Genomic DNA, 20,304 nt, shown 5'->3' with positions numbered 1-20,304 from the left:
CCTGGAGGAAGAGTTTGGTCACCCACAATTCTTCCTGGAAGGTACCCATTTGAGAAGCAGGGACTAAGCCCCAGGGCTTCGTCGGAATGGGCACCGCTTCCCTTATCAAGAGCTAAATCTGGACAGTGCATCATTTCTCAGAGCAGCAGGACTCCTAATTGCAACCAACGCCAGCTCTGAAATCGTCACCCGAAATATAAATATGATTTCAGAGCTGTTGGCTAGAGCTCACGTTCTGTGACTCTATGAAACTTAATTTCACACCTTGTATAAACATTTGCTCATTCACAGCAATTGTCGCAAGTCTTAAGGAAAATCACTATTTGTTTTGGCTAAATTACAATAAATCACATGCTTCAGATTTTTGCTGAAGGTGATGGCTGAAGACGGTTCTCCTCCACGCTGGCATAACATATGGGGAGGGCTTCAAGGAGCCGGGGCCGGGGCTGAAACAAAGCCAGACCGCCATCACCGATAACGAGGAAGCCAAAGGCATGGGAACACCCACGCCTGTCCGAGCTCCTCCTCTCCCTCGCTTTATTTTAAAGTGTGGCCATTTGTGAGAAGCAAGATGCAAGCTGCACACACGTTCCTTCCTTGGTGATTCCGAGGAGGGGCCGAGCATTCAGAGCCGCCAGGTGCTCGGAGCAAACTGACATAACCGCAGAGCAGAGCTGCAGACCCGGGCAGGAGGGCCGGCAGCCCAGAACCCCAGCGACCCCCCACGGCAGCAAGAGGAGCTCCAGGAGATGGGCACACTGCAGGGCACACTGCAGGAACCGGCCTCTGCTTCCCAACCAGGTTTGACCAGCGACCTGACTGCCCCCTGCCACTGTGTTCTGCAGCAGGGGACGAGAGAAAAGGGATTACGGTCAGGAGGGAACATCGGGAAAAGAAGCTCACTAGCTTTATTTAGTTAAGTTAGCACATCTGCGTACTGCGGCAGAGCGCACGCTGTGTGCCCATCATGTTCTTCTGGGCACGGGAGTCTGCTACACCGACGGCCCCGGGGGAAACCTTCCCTGCCCAGTGCTGATGCCCTTGTGTGGTCCCCTCCCCTTGAGCCCAAGATGATCTTATGACTTAACTAATCCTGTGTGGCTGTACCTTGACATAATTCACCAGAGTCTCAACTTGCTGTCTCAAGAACGTCACAGAGAATTTTAGCACAGGCACACACAACTTCGATGAACTGCCGCTACCTGCCAAGCACCCCTCTCCTTTCCCACTCATGGCACAGACCTCCCCTCCCCACGCAGGCCCCTTGTGTCACGGTCACCGGGGAAGGCGCCCTTTCACCACAGTGGCTGCTCTCATCTCAAAGGCTACCGGTGGCACTCACCACGTTGGCTTTGGCTTGGGTGTGACGCACACTTCATGGAAGTGTGTTACCCATTAAACCCCGACTTCCCCTGCAGTCATTGACAAGGTGTATACTTAGCATCTGAAAATGTGCACCTCACACAGACATGGAAATACTTAGTGCCGTCCTTATGAGACTGTTAAGCGTTCATTTTCCATCACAGAGGTATGTGTTTTCATTAACAGTCTAATTATATCATCTATTTTCACTCCATGCAATATTTTGCTTCTATGTTTGAAATAATTGCATTTACTCGTGCTAATAAATGTTCTACATGGACATTTTAATCATTGAAACTAGCACATATTGTACCCCTCAAAACAACTGATGAAACTAGTAGCCCAGAACTATCGTTCATAGCACACCAAGGCCGAACAGCCCGCCGTCGGCAGCCTGCTCAAGGTCACAGCAGTTTAAGTCCCTCGAGTCACTCCCGCAGACCGATGCAAGTGTCCCTGATCGGAGCTGGTTTTTGACCTCTAATCCCAAGAATAAGTCCAAGCACCTTCACCTGGAGTTCAAGGCTCCGACTTGCCCCTACAACCTTATCTTAATGTCCCCACTTGTCTGTGTTCCTCTGGCTAGACTACTTTCCCCAGAAACCTACCTGGCTACCCGCCTCCAGGTCATGCCTGATCATTGTTACCGTCTCAAGGAAGTGTCCCCTCACCATAACTGTTACAGCTGCAACTCTCCTGCCCTGAGCCCAGCTCTCCCAGCACGAGACAACCAGGGCTCCTCCTCCACAGAGATTTTGACCAAATAATGGAAAACAAAATGAAAATGAAACCACCCAAGATAATAAACCAGTAAGACAATGACGAGCACTACAAAGACAGTAAAAACACTGTGTGATGGAGAGTGAGGGAGCTACTTAGATTGGGCAGTCGGGGAGGGCCTCGCCGAGGAGGTGACGTTTCAACTAAAATGAAGGAAATCACGCGAACCTTGTACATGGTTGTCTGACTTTGTCTCCCCGATCTGTTGTGGGGTCCTAAGCGAGTCACAGAGCCCTCCTGCTGCTCTGGCTCTGTCTGTGTCTCCTGACACTTCCTGCCGTTGACGTGGCAGGAACTCCGGCCCCTGGTCCGCCTGTGGGCTCACCCACGCGTCACGACAGTGATCCCTCTGCCGCCATCCACGCCACGTGCCTGAACTCGCTTGTCTAGTATTTCCACCACAACCCAGGTCTCCGAGAAACGCACACCCCGTCTCTGTCCAGCAGCCCTCAAACTGCTGCGCACAGTAGGGTGTCGGTGTGGGGGACAATCTCAGTCTTTTCACTTTAGGGACATCAGGAGTATTTACTTTAGGAGTTTATTCCATCAGTAGTTACTGAAAATACAAACGTGTGTCCTAAACTTGTTCATCTTATTTTATATTTTATGCTCCTTCACTATACAAATTGCTTTTTTTGTTGTCTTGGAGACTGTAGTCCATCTTCTTTTTTTAGGTTCTTCAAAAGGCTTTCTAATTTTTTATCCATACGTAAATCTCTATTCCTGATATTCAGACATATCCCTGGACCCCAACTCAGATGAGGTGACTCACCTACCTAAACTTTGGGTCCTACCTGCTCTGCAAATATTTCTATACTCTCATGTTTTATAGTATTTACCTTACGATATGCTACATTCCTGACAGTTACTTGCCCGTGGCTGTACATTCAAAAAGACCAACGGCTTTGCAGTTACTCGCTGGCATGTGAGCTAGTGAACCGTCACGCTCGCAGGCCTGGGGCAGGGCCTGGCGCGGGGCAGAGCCACCAAGCACCTGCAGAAAGAACGTGTGGGCACAGCCCGTCCCCCGACTCCCCGGACTGTGTCCTGGGCAGGTGTCTAAAGAACGCCCGTGGGCTTTTCCTGGGTTCATTTCTTTTGTTTTTGTGTTTTTTTAAAGAACAATGCTGTCTTCCTATGTAACAAAATTTGGCCGAATATAAACTTGGGTTCAAGTCTGAACCAAGTTCTGGGGCCCTGCCCCGCCGTCTCCGGGCACTGAATGGACGCTGTGGGAAAGATGCGAGGGAATAATTCCTGTTCCTATAACCTTCCACAGCACCGTCCCTGGCCACCAGTTTTCAAAGAGGTTACACCCTTCCTCCTTCCTCTGACGGAGGCAGGTCCGTCTTCTACTGGGTTCCACCCCTTGGCTCTTCCATCAAGTGCACAGGCAGGAGGACTCTGAGGTCGGGGAGACTCTGCCACCCCACTGATGCCCCCAGTGCCCTCGTGCGCTTCAGAGTTCCAGGAGGCGCTGCTGCACAGGGGGCTCACAGGACCCGCCGCCAACACTGCAGGAAGCTCCAAAACGGGGAGGCAACGGCGCAGAGGTGAGAACAAGCAGAAGGCGGTGCAATGTGCTGTGAACCTCCACCTGCCCAGCAGAGTCATTTCCTCAGCAGAGGAGGGGACAGGTAGGAGCCCGCACTCCTTCCACAGCGGTGCCACGTGACAGAGAGGGCGCACTGGACTCGGGCTCTGTCGTGTAGAGAGGTCGCCCTCCCCCAGACATCACACCTGACACTGCTCGAGGGCGAGATAGTTCCTCGATGACGGTGAGTCAGGCGCTTCGAAGGCACGCTCTTACTTCCCTGCGGACTCACTCAATCCACCCCCCCCCAGCTTTCCCTTTACATTATCCCGACTGTCTGAAGAACAGTATTTTGATACAACAGTAAGCACTTAAAATGCTTTGGGCAGCCATGGAGAACTGTGAGCGTAACCCTCCCACCAAAGAGAACCAGTACCAGAACACCTGCGGAATCCGCTTCTCCCGAGGCAGGAGGGGCAGCCTGCGAGGAATCGGGTGGGCGGGCGGCCTGGCATCCTCCGCTGTGCGACTGTCCCTCCCAGTTACACAGTAACTGTGCCTGCCCGGCACTCTGCTCCCTGTGCCACAAAAAAACTGTCGGAAAACGTTCAAGTCCATGTCCATTAAGACACAGACTGAATTAGGGAACTTTTAGGTTTACGATTTCTTAAAAATACAATGCACTGAGAAATTCATTTCTGTAAATAGAACAAAGAGAAATAAAAAATCGTGATATTAAAGAGGTAAAATTAGGAGCTTTTTCTTCTTTCAAAATTTTCTCTAGCATAGCAATTACTAACACCTTTTCATTTTAAAAAACGACAAAGTAAACACTGAGGGAATATTCTTTGTTAGCCACTCAGCCGCGCTTATTGACACAGGACTAGTTACTAACGTGCCAGCTGTTACCGGCCTACTGAAGAAGCCGTTGGCTTTGCAAGCCCGGGGCTGAACCAGGGCACTCCCAAGTGCAGGGAGGCGGAACTGGGGCGAGGCTGCTTTAGACTCACTATGTCACCTAAACGTCCCAACAGCTACGAGGCGTAAATATTGCTGTCCCTGCTTCCTGGGAGAAGAAACCAAGGCTTAAGGCAATTATATAAATAGCTGGTGAATACTAGAAAAGAACACATTTGTAACACTTTGAAAATGTTCCAATTTTCAGACATCGCTAATTAAAGACTGAGCTTCCTCTTAGCAGAACCACAAAGCAAGGAAGTCGCGCTGGTGCGGGCACCTTCTGTTTCGTCCAGGGCCTGGGCCTGGCCTCCCTTTCTGACCAACCCCGAGGGCCCTGACCTGCGGCCCTGACACTGCATGCACATCTCATGTTCACAAGACTGTGCCCCCCGAGACCAGCGCCCCTGTCTGGACCACATCCCAGGTTGCTGGTCCCTGGTCCCCATAACAGTGCCCTCACCCGATTCCTCTAGGGAGCACTCCAGCCACTTTCCAAAGGTGAGGAGCGTCTGTCGTTCCAAAAAAGGGTTCAATTCAGCACCACTGGCCTCGTCCCTTGGAGTCATGCCTCGGCCACCCAGGCCCCCTGCCCTGGATTCCGGCGTCCCCCTAAAGGGATGTGATCTCTTGGTCACCTGAGCTCCATGCTCTGCAGCCCGAAAGCAGGCATGCCCCAGACCCCAGGATCCGACCAGACCCCAGGGTCTCCACGAGAGCAGGAGACTGGAGAAAGCTCACGTCCCACGAAACGTCAGCTCACAACAGGTCATGAGGGACTGTCTGAACAAACCACTGGGAGCTGATATTCTTATCTGCCTCTGAACATAATTTCACCCTTCAATTGGACTGCCAGCTCCTCAAAGTCAAGGGCGTGTAACACTGTGCGCCAATCAGATACGGAATGGGGAATCCATGAACAGTGGTGGCCAACTCACTCATCAATGTCATCGAATTACAGGGGCGAATTTGGAAGTGTGCTGGAGAGCAGAGCAAAGTGAGTCCTGTCTTTTAAATCGTACCCAGAGGCGCTACAAAACGCCTTGTTTTCCTTCCGAGACAGCTTCTGACAGTTCTTCATACTGCTACCTACCCCCAAACAGCTTTAAGGCAGCCGTGCAGAACAACAGACGTTTGCTTGCAGGTGGCTTCAGGGACCTGAGCCTGCGCCTGTGGAGAGAAGCCCTCCGACACCAGCGTTCAGAACCCCCCTTGAGAGCAGAACCGCTGCTCTCGCCTCCCCCTGGCCCAGTCGGGAGCCCCGCGGACCCCAGAGGGAGGACGCCTGCGCTGGCTGCTGCAGAAAGCCAAAGCGGTCTACTTCCTAGAGTCCGTCAGAGGCTGGGAAATCCCTGCGCCCTGTCCCTGCCCACGCCTCACGCGGAGCCGACTCCTACTCAGTCCGTGTCACGGGCAGGTCTGTGCCGAGCGTGGTAAACGATCTGCCCCTCACGAAACTCCTTGTTCTTCAGGCGCCACATTTGATGTCTAACTTGATGACTCTCAAAATTAAAATACGATAAAACACACACAACACAAAATACGTGAAATGGAATTCAATTTTCTTTGAAGGTTTAGGAAGGAACTCATAGATTTTTCAGTGTCTTGGATTCATTAATTATTACTAACCAAAACACCTGCCCAAAAGGCATGCTAGGAAAGCTTTGAACAGGTCCACTTGGACCTCTGTCGTGGTGTTTTGTTCTTCACTGCCCTGCTCCCACGGCCGCGTGCGGGCACGGCATGCTCCCGTGTGCATCGTGTGCGCCTGCCCAGTGGAATGTGCACATGCCAACAGGAGATGCAATTTCATCTGAGTTTAAACTGGTAGGAAAAAAAGAAAAGGAAGCTCCGTGAGTATCCCTGCCACGGCATCTTTTCACCTCATAGGACTCGGCCGTGGAAATGGGCAAAAATCTGCAAAACTCCCCCCGATCGGTGCTGCATCGCTCTCAGTGCCCAGCATTGAAAGGAAGACACAAGTCTATGAAAAGAATATCTCGCGGCCCCTTGCCACCCCCAGTGGAGCGTGGCATCCAGGGCTTGTGTTTTGGCACAAGCTGCTGTCACTATCAGTAGCTGTGACCATGCGGAATGAGCAGCTAGCAGGTGCTGAGTGATGACCACACGGCAGGCACTGCGACGGCCCCTCACGCTCACCCTCATCTCACCACTGCCAGAGATGTGGGTGAGAGGCCAAACAGCACGCCCTGGGGCACTCAGGCAGCAGAGACCTGGGGTCGAAGCCAAGCAGTGTGGCACCTGCTGTCCAGCCTCTGCCTCCCAGCTCATTTCCATGTGCACTGTGTTCCAAACCCCAACTTACCGCAGACTGCTAAGGGTGAGGCCGGCCCCTGGACCCTAGCTGCGGGGTGAGGGTCCCCAGATGCGGAGGCTGCGGCAGACACACTGCCCACAGCCCTTTGGGCAGCTGTGGGAGCTCAGCCCACGTGCAGCTGGCTCCTTCAGGGTCAGGCATGGACAGTGGCTCTCTGAGTCGACACTGAGTCCCAGAGACCCGGAACGTCATCATACTGCTGCACCCTGGTAAGAGTGGGGGCTCCCAGGCCAGGTAACAGATGGAGTCCTGGCCAAGGTCCAGCTCACAGGGATCTGTCCACTGGCTCTGCAGACTCACCTGGCGGTACATTAGCCGAGAGCAACACACTTGACCATGGGTGCAGCCAGGACACTGGGTCCCTGGTCTGTGGGGTGAGACCGGCTAGAGTGGGAAGGCCAAGCGAAGTCTGAGATTACATTGGCCTGACGCACCCCACCCCCCGAGCCAAAAGCAAATCAAGACCAGCCCTGCATCTTGGGGCAGTGGTGAGGGTTAATACCATTCCTGAAGGACCCACAGGACACAGGGTGGTGGTCACATCTGTTTACCTGCCCAGCCTGACCCCGCAGAGGCAGGCGGGTGCCACAGGATGACTGCAGCACCACGGCCTGGCCTCCCTGGGGCCTCCTGGGTCCGGTGGATGAGGCAGGGGCGTCAGGGCGCAGTGCAGCCCTTATGCCCCTCGGAGTGAGGTGTGCCTCACTCCGAGATCTCCCAGGTGAGACCGGCTTCGCTGGTTCTGCATCACACTGTGCAGTGTTCCCCTGTCCAGTACTGCCACAGGTGCGGATCCCTAATAAACACACCGCACCCCAAACTCCATCTCCGCACCTGCTTCCAGAAAGCCTGATCTATGACAGAGGTGCATACAAGGCACGACCCTACTGCGTGCAGCTCCAATGTGTGGGTCCCAGAGCCCCGGTTTGAAACCAGAACACCCCTTCCCAGCTGGGAGACTCTGGACAAGGTTTGAGCATCAGCGTCATCACCTGGGAAGCCCAGGAGAGTGACAGTCCCTCTGGAGGGTGAACTTAGGGATTAAATGAGTGCCTTTCATCATTAACCAGTCCTGTGCTCTCCTTCCCTCACTGTGGATTTGACTCTGGTTGGTAATCTCTCATCTCATTTCTTTGAACTCTGAGTCCATAAACGTGGGCTCATTTGTACAGCAGAGATATCGGTTCCTAGGAGCTGATAAAGTACTGCTTCTCTGCCAAAAAGCAGCGCTAACAGGGCAGAGCTCCAGGGACCCGAAAGGCACTGAAGCAGAACGCTGGAGTTCTCCCCGCACCCACGTGGTACCATCCCCAGCCATTTGCAAAGAACCAGATGCACAACCAGAGAAGCACCCAATGTGGGGAAATCTCAAGAGAGCAAAATGCAGGTGGGAATCCTGTGATACCACCACAAAACACTGCCTAAAACGGCACAGTGTTTTGAACATCCTGGGTGCCCCCTCCCTCCCCCACCACTGCCCCTGCTAGCCTGCCCGAGAGTAGGTGTGGAGGTGGAGCACCGGCAGGGGCATCGGGGCAAATGCACAGAGGCCCCAGGCCGGGCTCTGCAGCAGTGTCTCTACGTGAAGAGCCTGTTCTCTACGTGAAGAGCCTGTCACAAAGCAGCGGGATGGGGGAGGGGGCTTTGGCTCACCCCGGTCTGGGTTTTCGCCGCACTCTGGACTCGTCCCTCGACAACGTCAGAGCTTCCTGGGCAAAGGGGGGGGGGGGGGGGCAGGACAATGCCATACACTGCGTAAGTGTTTGCTGAATGAACTGCATTGAATTAATTGGTCTTAGGAGACCTTTACATTACATATCCTTTGTTAAAAATAAAAATGGTACCATAAAAAATTGGCAAGGAGACACTGACTCGTAAGCGCCAACCCCAGCCCCACATCTGGTGTGCAAGCCAAGTGCTGTGCCTCATGCCGCCTTGGGTGGCGGCGGGGGACAGAGGTCATTCTAACTGACGAGACATTTGTCTGACGAGACAAAGAGAAGAAAGAGGAATTTGGTGGCTTTTATTTACTTACTTTCAATTATTCTACTTTTCCCAAGGTGACCATCTCCCCCCCCAAATTTTATTTTACATCAGACAGGAGAAGAATATCTTTCTGGAGCTACTGTGCTTGGGATCTACTCTGGCTTAGCAACAAGACAGCGATGGAGTGAAGTTTTCAAGGGCACTTTCTTCGGAGCCAAGAGATGGCCACACAGGAGCCAATGAGTGAAAGAACAGGACTTCTGGGGCCCCGGGGAATGGGGCTGGGCTTGGAGGGGGGCAGGTACTGAATCTGCAGCTAATGAGCCCCAGGTTTCCTCTCTGGGCACCGCAGGCCCCCGTGGGACCAGCGGGTGCAGCCGCACGAAAGTCCAGAGAGCCCAGAGCTGCCTTCCTCTGAAAGGCTGGGCCAGGACTGTGTCCGAGCCCCACATCCGCAGTGCAGGGCAGGCCGGGATGGTGCCGGACACTGGCCGGGCCTGACAGAGTCTGCCCGTGGGCAGGGCACACGGGGACCCCGGAGGCTGTCCTGTCCTCTCATGACACGTCCAGCAAGGCTGGAGACTTGGATCTCACGTAAGTTCGATCTGAGGCTCAGGCCTGGCAAAGTCTCTCCCAGTACTAAACAGTTGAAACAGGGTTTCTAGGGACAAAGACGAGCAGGGGTGGGTAGCCTGCTTCAGAGAGAACGGAGGAGGAGCACCAGCCTCAGGCCGCCTGTCTCAGAGCCTGGTGCCTGAGAAGATGGGGTCTGGAGCAGCAGGCTGCCCTGGGCCTCGGGGAGGCTCCTCGAGAGCAGAGGGAGCAGGCCCTCCCCACTGCACGGCATGCAGGCTCCAGGGACCCAGGGAGCAGGGTGAGCAGGAGGCCAGGCCACTCTTGCTCGGCTGTTCCTGCTCCCCAGTCACTGTGGCTTGTGCCTGTGGCCCCTGCCTCCTGCCTCCTGCCTCCTTTTAGGGGGGATGGGCACTGGGCCCACCACACGCTGTTCCACCAGTTCTAAGTCCATGTACGGGGAATCGCAACTCTCTGGAGTCCACAACCCCCAGGGAGCCTCTCTGGGTTCCCTAGAGTCAGCTGCGCGTCCTTTTGGGGATGCTAACAGCCTCATTGCTTGTCTCCCCAAAACTCTGAGTTCCTTAAAGGAAGTTTTATTTACCACTGAGTATCCGGCACCTCACATTATCAATGCCAGGCTGTATTTGCTGAATTTTAAAAATGAATAAAAAGCAGTGTAGGCTGCAAATAAATGTCAGTTAAGGGGGAAGAACAGCAGGAGCCTAGGCTTGGGTGGCATGAAGATGAGTGCCCCCGCCCTGGAAAAAGGGCAGACTGAGCTGACAGCCTGTGCCCAGCACCAGCCAGGCCCAGACCCGGGGCTATGACACAAAGACAGAGGAGAGGACAGACATGGCGAAGAAACGCTCGGCAGAGTCGAGCGCCACCTAGAGCATTGGCCTCCTGGCCCTCTGGCCCCTAAGGACCCTTCCTTCTGACCGGCCCCAGCGACACTATTTAACACACACTCTCCAATCCATCCACACACACACAGTGGTCAATCCATGGCAGGCTCTGCAGGAATAGATTTTCAAAGCCATCGAAGGATAGGAAACCTACCTTTCTCACAAGTAACTTCTTACACAGCAGGCTTCGACCTGCTTCTTTCTCTTCACCAAAAAAGATGCACGGACAGCAAACACACACGTGAAGAGGTGTTCCAACCAAGAGTCATACGGCAATCCACGTCAAAGCCATAATGAGATACTGGCACACACACGCATCAGTGTCTGACATTCGGGAGTGACTGTCCCAGCATTGGTGCAGACACAGAGTGACTGGAACTCAGGTGTGCTGGCAGTGGTGGCAAACAGCACGACCCCAGTGGGAAACAGGTTGATGACTTCCTAACACATCAAACACACACCTACCACGTGGCCTAGAGGTGGTGTGCCTGCTTACCCCAAAGAAACAGAAGCACACGTGTGTGTGAGGATTCGCACATGACGTTTACGCAGCCAGAAACTGCAAACCGCCCCGCGTCCGGCAGTGGATGGGAGGGTAGGCAGGCCATGGGGCCTGTCCCCAATGGGACGCAGCACAACGGCAGGAAGAAATGACCCGATACTGGCGACAATGCAGAGGGATTTCGAAGTAATGGTGCTGACTAAAAAGGCCACGTTAGAAAAGGAAGAGTACAGTCTGGCTGGGTAGCTCCACTGGTTACAGCATCGTCCACCAGGGCTGCCAGTTCGATCCCCAAAATATGGACGATGGGGCCACTCCCTGCAGGGGCTCCTGGGCAACTGTCCCGTGTGGCCGGGACAGGGAACCGCTGCTCTCAGGGACCCCTTGTCTTTGAAGAGGCTGCACTCCCCGCCTCTGCCAGGCCGACCCCTTCCTAGTCCACTGCAACCCAGCTGTCAGAACGTCCCAGGGTGGGAACTGACCCTGACAGCTCATCCTAAGGACCAGCAGGTCCTGTGTGCAGACCTTAACCGAGGCTGAGAGACAAGGACGCTAGCTGCTCCTGGAGGTGTGTCTGCCCCAGTGCCTCATGGAGCCAGAAGTAAGTGCACTCCGTACTGACCATGAGAGAGGACTCTCGGAGCGATGGGTGCCACCAGATCAGAAAGCGAACTCAAAGACTCAGCTCAGCGACAAAGCCTTTTCCCAGGCACACTGCTGAGGTCGCGGTGTCTGGCGGTGCACGGAATACTTTCCACCACAGGTGAACAGAGACACGGCCCGCTGCTTCTTGATCACTTATAACCCTAAATAGGAGCTTTCTGGGACAAAATCTGTAGGTGACTAATAGCTTATACGGCAGAGACAGAAAGAAACAGAGACACATCAAAAGACCAACAAAATGACTTTTGTTCCAGGAAAGAAGAGAGACTTAAAAAGAGAAAGGGTGTTTCACTTACAAACAGCGTTGGTTGGAAATGACACAGTGTGAAATATTAATAACCCTGAAGCTCTCTTTGTTACACAGAAGAGGATTAAAAACCCAGCTCCCATCTGACCAGCTACACTGTACAACCAATGCCTCTTCTCTTCCTTTGCCCAGTAACGGCCACAGTGACATAATAACCACACGAGATACTGTCTTCCTGGATAACATCACCTCGTAAAGGATGCAATTAGGGGATGCAACGAAATACAGTGTTTCACCTGGCACTGCAGGCAGCCACACTGGACATGGCTCTGGATGGCCAGGTTCTTCACTACAGTTCTCTCTTTTATACCAACGCTCTTTGATTTGGTATCTATAGAAGGCACAGAGTTTTCAATTTCAGAACAGGCCTGAGGCAAACAAAAGACAGAGCAGCTGAGGCGAGGCCAGGGCCAAAACCAGACCAAAAGGTGCTTCCCGGCCCGTGGCAGGTAGGGTGGCGGGCTCCGGCCCCCGCCTCCCCTGGTCCCCTCCCTCCATGACCCCTGGCAGATTCCACGCACTCCTGAGGCTTCTCCCACCAACTTTACAGCGCTGATTACCAAACCCTGTTTCTTTAACAACAATCCAAGCTCCAGACCCATATTTTTAAACACATTTTACTGTGAAATTTTTCAAATTTACACAAAAGTAGATAAAACAGTATAATGAGCTCATCAACAGCATTCTGTTCTTACCATCCAGTTTCAACAATTAGCAACTATTTTTATCATACCCCCCCTCCCTCCAACACGGTGGAGAAGGCAGAGGCTGGAGTGTCTTAGAGCAAAGTGAATCCATCCTACTGCACCCAAGGCTACAAGCACACTGAGCTAATCCTGCAAACGGGGCTCACCACCCTGCTCGCCTGTTTACAGACGGTACCGCTGCCCGCCCCACGCCCAGCTGACCAAGCACACGCCCGGCCTTACCCAGGGCCTGAGGCGCCTGCAGGGTGAGCAGTACAAACACGCACACGCAGGGGCCCAAGGCGGAAGGTCTGGACGTCAGACAGAATCCAGGCCGTCCCCCCGGCTTCCTGCCAGGGCCAGCACTCGTGTGGGTGGACACAGAGACCTGCTGGCTGAAGGAGTCCCCCTGTCCCTCTAAAGCACGACAACCCGACAAGCTACAGACCGCAGTGTGAGGCTGTCAGTGCGCGGCTGTCAGCGGAACTAAGTATGGTCCTCCCGCGTGTGAGCTGAGGAAGCCTAACGACACAGAGCGTTCACGGCACAATGTCCCTCTGTTTCTTCCCCAGACGGATCATCACATTCATACTGATGAGGGATTCTCCTCGATTTCTCCCAGAGTCTCCTTCTGCCCCAAAAGAGGGGATAGAAGGTAAGTGACATGGACCCACTACCTTTTAACAGCTACACCGACTACCTGAGTTGTGTGCATTCTGCTCCTTGACGAACTTTCCTAATACTCTGCGCCCCACACGGGGCCCTTCATGAGCCCCAGGGCCTGCTGCTCCGCGCAGCAGCAACTGCATGGCCGCAGCCTGGCTCCCAGGCCCTGCCGACTGCCCGAGCCTCCGCATCCCAGCCTGTCCGTCCTTATTCAGCAGGGCCAGGCTGACCGCAACTCCAAATCCTCAGCCTTAGGCATTTCTGTCTGTCCACATGGCTCCTGGCTCCAGACGAGTGCTTATTCTTCTGGTTTACTAAGAGCCACGCACAGTGCAAATGCAGGTCCTGAGCATCTCGTAAAAAGATGCTCTCTGCCTCTGCAGCTGGGACGTGTGTGTGTGGGTGTGCACCACAGCACAGAGGGGAACTAGCCCTTCAGACTCATTCATTCGGCCATCAGCCCCGGCCCCGGCGAGGCGGCAAAGGAGACGCAGAGAGCCCCGGTCCCCGAGGAGTTTCCAGTCTACCTGAAACGTGGGGCAGGCAGCAGCAAACGCCATGGGGGTGTTTGTGTGTGTGTGGGGGGGGTGTCTACGGAATGAAAGCCTAACAGGAGTTACAAGCCGAAGGCGTCTTTCTGCCCAGTCACTGACACAGGCTGAGAGAGACCTGGTCTTTCCCTACCTGCCAAAAACATGAGCACAAAACATATGAAAAGGGACATTTCGGGAAGTATTTCTGAGTGTCTGTTCCAGGCCCTGGAATGAGAAACTAGAAGAGCAAGGAAAACGGGGCAACGGTGGAGGCCAAGCACAGAGGAAAGCACCGCACCCCGGCCTCGAACGGCTCCGACTGCATTTCACAGAACACAAAGGTGTGAGCAGCAACCCACATAAATAAATAAATAAAATGAAGAAAAAGGCAAGCAGAGGGAGGAGATGAAACGGGGCTTGTGCAGTTCAACTCTACACCCGATCGGGCAGGGCCCTGGGCTTCCCCGCGCCCACTCTGGGCCCTGAACTCCCAGCACTGACCACAAGTGGCTTCTTTCTCAACGGGTCAGGATGGTGTGACACCATTCTACAGTGTTCTCCCCGCTTTCCCAGCCACAGTTACAAAACTTAAAGTGTTTAGGTACCCTGGTTCCTACCACACTTCAACCCTGCACAGAAACACCGGCCACAGCTAACAGAGAGTCCCAGGGCCGAAGGCCCGTGGTCATGTGGCCCTGGCTGGCTGGCGGGCCCTGTGCGAACACAGCCGGTCTCCCTCGCTGTTCCTGGAGACAGTGTCAGTCTTGCAGGAAAAAGGCAAGAGCGGCACCGAGCAGAAGCTCACACAGGCTGCTAATAAGCGAGCTCTGCAGGGTCGGTTATTGGAAACTGATCTCTTCCTTATTAACGTGGTCCCACAATGGAGAGGAAGATTTCTCCATGTTCTAGAATGCAAACAATGTTTTAATCTTTAATTATATTCTCAATTTCAACTCTTCTGGAGAGTTACAGCCACCAAGGCCAAGGATTATTTCTTTATTACATAGCCTCTCAGTGGTATTTAATGAATATTATTGTTTAACACTTGCCAATTGGGGAAAGAAGGATTTGGTGAACTTCTACCCAAGTTTTGATGACTTCTTCTAAAACTCAGGAAATTTACAGCTGCAGAGGTCTCTGTTTCCTTTCAGGGACACTCCGTACAGGCTCAGCAGCCCAAGCTGGGGAGGAGGTGTCTCCCTGAGCCACTAGCACCCCTGGAGAGGGGACTCGGGAAACGATGCTGTTTTCTAGAAGCTTGGGGCAGAGAACCAGCCTGCTTCCCACTCGGGGCTGCTTCCCTGTCATGTGCTCAGAGGAAAACTGGGCCCCGAGGAAGAGCGACGCCAAACTACTGACTTATCGACGTGCAACAAAGTTTCCCCTCAGTAAAATATCGAGATCCTCGGGGGCCAAACAAAGCCCCGGTAACGAGAGGAGAACCAGGCCCCTGAAGGAAGCGTGTTCACAGCCACCATTTGAGTGCCACCCGTATGGGGCGTTTGCAATGGCGGAGCAGCCGGAGGAAGTGGCAGTTTCAGGTCTGCGTGGCCCAGGACGGTTCCCAGTAGGTGGCCTTGAAAGTTGAAGACGCAGAGAGGACGACGCGATGACCAGGAAGAGGCGCAGGCTTCATGCACCTCACCCTGCCCGGTGTCTGCTTGTTCGTTCACAAAGCCACAGCCACACCCTCATTTGTCACCACCTCCCAGGACTGGACGACGTCGCTGCTCTGCTCTCTGTGACCCCTTCCGGTCTCACGGGAAGCAGAGGGCAGGCCGAGCCTCTGCCTTTCAGGCACAGCAGCAGCATTTCCACCCCCGGAAGGACCCAGTCACCTGAGGGAGCACCACGTGTCACTTCCAGGGGGTGGTCTGTTGGAAATCAGTGTGCTAGGCAGTGGAGAAAATGAGTCTCTCAGTTCAACTCCCGGACTGAATCAGTGGCCACGACAAAGGCGATCTGCCGCTCACACACTGGCCCCCTGGACGTGCGTGCTGCCACCATCCCCGTCACCTCCGCGATTGGTGGTTTCTTCCCAGCAGCACCTGTCCCTGCACGCAGTTTCAGTGTTATGGTTGCTCAAACCTGAGGCAGGTCGCCCAGGAGCAGGACGTGCAGGCGCCCTGCACTCTCGAGGCCACTGGAGCCGATGCTGCCGCCAACGGGAGTGTGCAAACAGCGCCACGGGTGGGGGGGCTCCCAGAACACCGGGGAACACCATTCGGTGAGAACAGGAAACAGACTGCCGACGCGTACAACATGAATGACTCTCCGAAACATCGGGCGGAGCCAAGGCCAGAGAGAAAACTTCTTGTGCAGAGTACTGGAACAGGAACAGAAATCGGACAGTGGTCGCCTGGGGTGGTCAAGAAACTGCAGCCGAGCACAGTCAACTGTTTCAGAGTTCTGTAAAAAGGAGAGCAGAGCCCTGGCTGGTGTGGCTCAGCTGGTTGAAGCATCGTCCCATAACCAAAAGGCTGCAGGGTCTATTCCTGGCCAGGGCACGTGCCTGGGTCGTGGGTTCGGTCCCAGGTCCAAACGTGTGCAATCCCTGGTCTGGATGCATATGAGAGGCAACTGATAGACGCTTCTCTCTCACATCCAAGGTTCTCTCTCCCTTCCTCTCTCTCTGAAAACTGGGCGCGCTTCCAGGAGAGGGGTTTTGAGTAAGCACGTGGGCGTCCCACCGGGACTGACCCAGGATGAAGGGGAATTCTGACAATGCAGAGAAAGGAGGCAGATGCAGAGGTGGCTCCGGGTAGGGGGGAGGGACTGAGCCTCGTGGGCAAGCAGAGGGCTGTGCTCGGCTGGGAGCACCGACAGCACCTCCGGTGACCAGGCAGGAGGCAGCCTGCGAAAGAGACATGCCCTTGACATAGCAGGGAGGACCCTTCCACCAAAGATAATGGGATAGGAAGAAAGAGCCCATCTCCACAACTTCCAGGGGATGAAGGTAATATTTAAGAAAATAATTCTTCCGTCAAACAATTTTTTATTCTCTCGTCTGCATAAATGAGATCTATGTGTGCAGAATCAGAACACGGAAGGGCTGTCACCTCTGCTGCCGGTGAAGGCCAGAGTTTCACCCAGCAGAGCTGCTGCAGCCAGGGGTCCCCAGGCCGCTCGGCATGGCGGCACCGAGTGAAGCCCATCTCGCGTGTCAACACAGAGCACATCAACAGTGCATCATAAAGTTGAGACTCTACCGAAGAGACCTACATCTGACATAAATTAAAGGACATCTCATTATGCAACTGGCAGATCGCACAGGACAGCCCCTGTCCAGACTGATGGCAACCCCATCAGGGTGGGGAACCCAACAAGGGTACCCAGTACCGGGCACGCAGCTCCCACACGAGAACGACTGCGCCCCTCAGCAGACGACCTCATGTGTGCACTCAGGAAAGGGGCGGTGAGCCCTTCATCAGTGCCCTCTGGAAGCTAGTAGGTGATAAAGACCTGTGACGTGAACACGTCTGTCTTCTCACAGGCTTCTTTGGATGGGAGACAGATGTCGTCAATCCCACACACCACTAATCCGATGGGAACGCAGGTGAGTCTTGCATTTTAACAGCAACGCCCTGCACAACCGGCCTGCACTGCTGCTGTGCCTGTGGTCTTACACACGCAGGTGGAGCTGGTGGTGGTACTGCACCATGCAGACCCAGGGCAGGGCGAGCGAGGGCCCAGCCGCTGCTCCTCGCTCGCTGAGAGGTAAACCCACTCCTGGGAGCCCCACAGCCTGTGCAGAAAGCCTCTGGCTCTTGGATGGAGCAGAGCCGGCATCCTGCAGCGCTGGTGTGGAGAAAGCTGGAGGCTCGGCCGGGCTCTCGTGCTCTCAGCTCATGTGCTCAGGGAGGGGTCACTTGCAGTCAGGAGGATGCGCAAGCCCCCTGTGGACAGGCCCCTCTGGAGGGGACAGAGGTCTCCCATCAACGGCCAGCACCACGAGTGCACCACCCTGGAAGTGGCCTTTGCTCCCAGTCCACCCTTCAGGCGACTGCAGCCCTGGCTGAGCCCCGAGCACAATCTCAGGAGCCGCCAGAAACCAAGCCGTTTCCGGTTCCAGACGCACTGCAAGTGGAGGGGCATGTTCCCCGTCGTTAAACCGCCAGGTGGTGGGGGTGGTCTGCTGTGCAGCGACGAGTAAGCAACGTGGCGAACCCCGAAGGACTTAGGTGTTGTTGCGAAAGGGAGTTCGAGGGATTTTTCCTAATGACGAAGTTATATTATGTTTATGCATGCCTGTTATAAAATTTTGTAAGTAGTGTTCGACAGAATACAAGCAGAATATGGGTAATTAATATAATACACAAATTTAAATATCCCACAGATCAAATTATACTACTTTAAAAATCTAACAACTACACCCAATAAATACTGAGACATGATACAGAATGATATGACGATACAATCCTTTTTGGAGTTTGGAGGGTTTTTTTGTTTTTAAATTTATATATTACGCCCTGGCTGGTGTGGCTCAGTGGTCTGAGTGCTGGCCTGTGAACCAAAGGGTCCCGGGTTTAATTCCCCTCAGAGCACATGCCTGGATTGTGGGCCAGGTCCCCAGTAGGGGGCACAGGAGAGGCAACCACACACTGATGTTTCTCTCCTTCTCTCTCTACCTCTCTTCCCCTCTAAGTAAATTTTTTAAATTTTTAAAAAAATTATATATTACCTGTGCATAGAAAAAAGTCTAAACAATACTCATCAAAACCTTAACAATAACCTTCTCAGGGTGAAAGTATTATTTTGTCTTTTCTGTCGTCTTTTCCCCCAACACCTACAATAATGTATATATTACTAGTGGCCCCTCTCCAATTGCAATTTTTACCATCTGATGAAGCCAGCCGCTGTGCGGTATTGGTGTCAGCAAGCGGCACGTAGCAGACACTCCGCGCACGCGCACGAGCGCCGTCAGGTGTAGACCCCGCCTGCGGGACAGTGGCCTACAGAGGCTTCCAGGACTGCGCGCGCCCGAGAGCTCAATGATGCGAACAGGCGACAGTCAATTTTCACAGGAAATTGGCTCCCTAGTATAGAAAATCATTTCCATGCTGTATTCTTAGCACACAGCAACCACTTTTCTCTTTGAAACTAAGTGTTTTGAGTGATTTATTATAAATTTATAATGACAGTTGTGAACACCTCTCTCTCTTTTTTTTCCTGGCATGAGAACAGAGTCTGTTGATTACCTTGCTGCTTAAAATAGTTTCTAAGTGTCCTCATAATAGCGTGTCACCTGTAAACAGGTTTCAAGCCAATGCAAATGAACAAATGGCGAACAGATGGACTGAGCGCTGACTTTTGTCAAGAGAGAGTTCGCAGCACACACTTTCTGGCTCCGGTCTTATGGGGCCGTTAGAAAGTCTTTCTCTTCTCGCCGAGCGTCCTGCCTCGGCAGACAGTCCATGCAGGGAAGTGACAAGTTACAGGGCTCATTAGCCTTCAGAGAGCTGGAAGTTGAGTCTCGTAGAATCGCCACATCGTCACACGAGACACAACAGACACAGGGATGTTCCCTGAGAAGCTTTCTGCCGAACGGTGAAGACCGGTCCCACCTCATTCAAACAAGCCCCTGTCGTCTCTGAAACCCGGGGCCCCTGTGTCCGCAGCGGATGAAGGAGGCTGGTTGGTCATGCTCATCCTATCCTGGAAGCCAACATTAATTGTGAAGAAGGCCTGAAAATCACCAAAGGGGGGATCAAAGAGTGTCCCCTGGTGAGAGACAAGGTCCCCGGGCCCTCCCCGGCCACTCTTCCCGACACCTGCCATGTTTCCACCTGATGTCACCGCCTCAAGGCCTGCTTTTAACTGCCCGGTTCACACAGTGTCCCCCTGCCATGCCTACACGGTCCCTTCTTAAGCACCAACCATAACCAGATATTACTGTATTGTATGGATTAATTTGTTTAGAGGTGCTTTATTTTTTATTCTCACTCAAGGACATGCTTGTTGATTTTAGAAAGGGGTGGGGAGAAGAAACATCTACGTGAGAGAAGAACATCCCTCTGTTGCCCCATATGCGACCCAGCTAAGGACTGAACCTGCAACCCAGGCATGTGCCCTGACCAGGGATCGAACTGGTGACTGTTCAGTTTACGGAATGGTGCTCCACCCAACTGAACCACAACAGCCAGGGTTCGGCGGTGCTTTTATTTATTTATTTATTTTCCTTTTCCCCAGTAAACAAAAAGCTTCAGGAAGATGGGACCACGTCTGTCTCGCTCATGATTTTATCCCCAGAGCCTAGGACAGTGCCTGGCAAATAGTAGGTACAATAAATATTTGCTAATCAAATAGAAAACAAAGGAAGGCAAACAAGTGTGTCTCATCTGCAAACATCCCTTTGGACTGGACACTTTTAAACGTGGTTTGTAACCGAGGATGTAAATAAAATACGTTTGTTTGGAAGGGCAGGAGGACACAGGGAATGTGCCTGAGTCCACACCAGCCGGCGGGAGCTCCGCCCCTCTCAGGGGCGCATGCGTGCTGAGAGAAAAGCC

At 53.5% G+C, this 20,304-nt stretch overlaps 1 protein-coding gene across 1 annotated transcript in view; it reads right to left on the bottom strand.

The window, feature by feature from the left end:
• MED27 (mediator complex subunit 27) overlaps positions 1–20,304 on the bottom strand; it is a 163,404-nt gene that overhangs the window by 84,576 nt on the left and 58,524 nt on the right. The gene's annotated exons all lie outside the window — the stretch shown is intronic.

Source organism: Artibeus jamaicensis, unplaced genomic scaffold (assembly GCF_021234435.1).
Source record: "Artibeus jamaicensis isolate MK-2021 breed Jamaican fruit bat unplaced genomic scaffold, CSHL_Jam_final contig_471, whole genome shotgun sequence".
Classification (NCBI taxonomy): Eukaryota; Metazoa; Chordata; class Mammalia; order Chiroptera; family Phyllostomidae; genus Artibeus; species Artibeus jamaicensis.
Note: the sequence above shows the minus strand (reverse complement) of the source record. Positions and strands in the feature narration are given on the sequence as shown.